Below are 4,120 nucleotides of genomic sequence, written 5' to 3' on the forward strand. Positions count from 1 at the left end.
ATCTGTTCTACCTTTTGGTTGTTTCTTGATTCTTATCCAAAGGAAATATTAGTTCACTTTTGTGTGTGTGGAAAGGTACCTTCTTATCTGTTTCCTTATGAGTCAGCTCCAAGCATTGCAGAGCCCCTGAAGGTTTTCAAGGGACTCAAAGCAAAGAGGAGTCTCGATTCAAATGGGAATTCAGGGAACCTTGAGAGGACCCGAGGCAGGAAGGAGTCATCAAGAAAACCTGGGCCCTGGGCAAAGTGTACATGGTGAAGATGCAGATATAGGAGAGGCCCATGGGGAAGATTTGGGGAGGCCATTTCCATTTCAGATGTCAAATTGACCGTCCGCCCGCACGCAGCAGTGTAAGTTGGGCTCAGGCTCAAAAGGAGCGTGTTCCCAGCAGAGAGCTCTCGCATTATAAGCCTCCCTACCAGGTGTCCTGGCTGCTTTCACACAATTTCTTTAAGGCATTAATATTTTGTATTAATATTTTTGTAATGAACCTTGTTTGTAAATAATGTGACACAGAAAGTGCTTGTGTGCTAATGCAATATGCGCAGCTTAAGGAGTTGATGCTAGAATCCAAAACACAGGTGTCTGATAGGAACTTTTTACAGAGTCTGGAACTCTGATACAAACCTGGGAAGCTGCCCATAGTAAAGCATCTAATATTATATGACTACAAATTCACACTAATGAGGAGGTAAGAGTTGAGAAATATTGTCACTATCAACTAGTAAAGTCTAACATTTTTATCTTCATGCAATATCTTCCTTTTCTTCTTTATTTCATGCTTTAAATAGAACTATCAAAAAAATTCTGGCTAATTTCCTGTGTGATTTGGTATAGGATTGTTGTAGAGGAGGAAAAGAAAAACATGAAGTGAGAACAGAATAGAAGGGGAATTTCAGCCAGATCCTGGGATGTTTGTTGATCAGGGAAACGAATCATCCTTTGCTATTGAAACGTAGACCTGATGGAGACAGAATTGTGTCTCTAAGGCAAATAAGGACTTCTCTCCAGTATGTCAGATTTTCAGAATTTTCAAAATGTGGAGGGAGATAGCTCAAGACCAAGAGCAGATCTGAAGTCCCATCTGGAAACTATGAGGGCTTCCGTGTGACATTGGCATCTACCCTCTCTGGGCAGAAGTGAATCTCCCCAGTACTCTCTTGAGGGTCCCTATTACTTCCTTGTTTCTCAGACTATAGATAAGACGGTTCAGTATCAGAGTAATGATAGTATGAAATACAGACAGGATATTGTCCTGTTGGGGACAATGGTAGGGACCGGGCTGGATGTACGTAAACGTGGTAGCTCCATAGTACAGTCCTACCACAGTCAGGGGAGAAGAGCATGTGACGAGGGCTTTCTGCCTTCCCTCACCTGAGGACGTGTGGGGGACAGAAACTAGGACAAGTGCATAGAAAGCAAGGATATCAGCAAGGGTGGACGTGACAAAGGTCACATCTGTCACATGCACCACTTGCGCATGTCTGGAATGAGTTGAAGTTCCAAAAGGCAACTTCAGCCAGGCTGGGATGCGGCGGAGCAGGCACCTGGCTTCCCAGGGCGCTCAGAAAGAAAAGTGCATAGTACAGAGGTGAGCATCACCGAATTCAGGAGTGCCAGGATCCGAGATGTGGCCTTCATATGCCAGCAGATCCTTGGCCTCATGAGGACGACATAGTTCAGAGGATGACAAATAACCACATACCTGTCACGGGCCATGAACACCAGTGGAGGTCTCCTGCATCTCCCAAGTTGAGGACCACTAGCATCTGAAAGGCCCGGCCCCCAAAGGAGAAGGTGTTCCTGCCGTGCAGATAACCACAAGTGTTTTGGGAGTAACTATAGATGCAAACATAAAAAAATAAATAAATTTCTTTTAAAAGTCCAAGAGGGATTTCATGGACAAGCTGGTCCTTAAATTCATATAGAGAACAACTTTAAAGAACTAGAATTATGACATACCGTGTAAGATACCAAGACTTTTTATAACGTTATGTTATACGGTATATTGTACAGCAGTGGGTTCCACAAGTAGACCAATGGAACAGAAGAGAGAGTGCACAAGGGGGACCACAGGAGTACGAAAACTCGATGCATGGCAAAAGTGATGATGCAAATCCGTGGAGAAAAGGATGAAAAGCTCAAATGGTGCTAGAACAATTGATTACTCACAGGGGAATAGAGTAAAATTGCATCCATACACAAAAATAAATTCCATCTGGATTAGGTGTAAATGTGAAGAATCAGACTTTTAAAAATTTAGAAAATAATGCAGAAAAATAACTTACATCATCTTGAGGAATTATTTCCTAAACTAGACAATGAAAAGTACAAACCATAAATGAAAATGTGGAATATTTTAACTAATTAAAATTACTGTGTATCAAAAACCATCATGAACAAGAATGAACAAGTCAAAGAACAAGATCCTACAAAAGATTAGAATCAATAGGGACGGAAAACTCAGTAAGAATAAGGCACACGCCACAGTAAGAAACATGGCGACGGACAGGAAAGGGCAAATCATTGAGAAGCTGATCTTTCAATTCACATGGCAGACAAATTTAGAGAACTAGAAGAAGCACTTGCCATATAGGATACTAAGACATTATTAAACTGTAGCATACATTATAGCAATGAGATTGACAGACAATGGAAAGTAATTTTTCGAAAGTTGTGCATATCGTTCAATCCAACAATTCTACTTCTAGGAATATTTCCTAGAAGAACTCTTGCTTATTTACATCATGAGCCATGTAGAACAATGTTCTTAGCAGCATTGTCTGGATCGCAAAAAAAGTCAGGAAAATTCCTAAATGTCTATTAAGGGGAAGACGCATAAATAAATGGTAGTATATTGATGGTATAGTCACACACTAAAATATTATACAGCAGTTAAAAATAAATAACTTGATATATCAATACATATAAATCTCAAAAACATAAAGTTCTGTGGAAAAAAGCAATTTGCAAAATTATAGAGCATAATGTTAATTATATAAGGTTTTAAACCTTGCAAAACTATATTGCATATTATTTATAGCTACATAAAGTTTTAGTGGGAATATAAAGCCTGGATGTGAAGGGTGGATGCAGATGCTATAGAGTGATTATCTCTGGGGGGAGAGAGAGAGAGAGAAATCAGGAAGGTATGCACAAAGGCTTCACGTGTATCTGCAGGGTTATATTCCTCCAAAAAGAGGAAATTAGGGCAAAATGTCCAAATTTAATGAAGTTGAGTGGTCAACACAGAGATCTTTGTTTATTACCTTCTATAACTTTCCGTATATTTGAAATACTATTTTCAACACCAACAATGTGAAGATCACTCAATTGCTGTTCACTCCTCTTAGAATAAAACTAAAAATCCCTAGCTTGACCTACGTCAGCCACTCTCTTCTTGGCTCACTTCTTTCTAGGCTCTTTCAGTTTCCCGCTGCCCCTAACTCTCCTGCCTCACGGCCTTCATGTAGCATGTGCTGTGCCCTTTAGGAACTCTCCCCTCCCATCCCTCCCCTTTCTCTTAGCTAACTCCTCTTCCACCATCAAGCTCCAACGTCATGCTGCCAGACCTACTGCTCTTGCCCATCCACCATCTGGTTACAAGCTCTCACACACTGTGAACTTCTCTTTCCTTGCCCTTACAAACATAAAATTAATTATTTTATTTATATAACTTTTTAAATGTCTGCTCTGTAAGTTCCATGGGAGCAAAGAAAATGTCTGTTCTATTCACCACTTAATTCAAGTCTGGTACTCAGTGAATTTTCAATTGATGTGTTAGAAGAAAGTGAATGGAGAAAAGGGAAAGAGGGGAGGGAGGAACGAAGGAGGCGGGGAAGGAAAGAAGGAAGAAAGGAAGGAAAGGAGAAAGGAAGAAAGGAAGGAAGGAAGGAGGGGAGGAAGGAGGGAAGGGAGGAAGGAAGGCAGGCACCACAAACTAAGCACCATTTCTATATAAAGTTGTAAGCATTTGAAAAATGCCACAGGCCAGACACATTGTTTTTCAGGAACTGTAGAGGATATCGAGTGACCAAATTCTTGATTTTAATCTGAAGAAATTGAGATTCCCAAGAGTTGACAGTAAGTAAGCACCCTGCCCCTGGTCACGCAGTCCTAG

The 4,120-nt window shown here is 40.7% G+C and overlaps 1 pseudogene; it reads right to left on the reverse strand.

The window, feature by feature from the left end:
* Positions 1 to 1,120: 1,120 nt before the first annotated feature.
* On the reverse strand, positions 1,121 to 1,855 carry LOC124248674 (olfactory receptor 2AG2-like; annotated as a pseudogene).
* Between the last annotated feature and the right edge of the window lie 2,265 nt (positions 1,856 to 4,120).

Source organism: Equus quagga, chromosome 12 (genome assembly GCF_021613505.1).
Source record: "Equus quagga isolate Etosha38 chromosome 12, UCLA_HA_Equagga_1.0, whole genome shotgun sequence".
Lineage (NCBI taxonomy): Eukaryota > Metazoa > Chordata > Mammalia > Perissodactyla > Equidae > Equus > Equus quagga.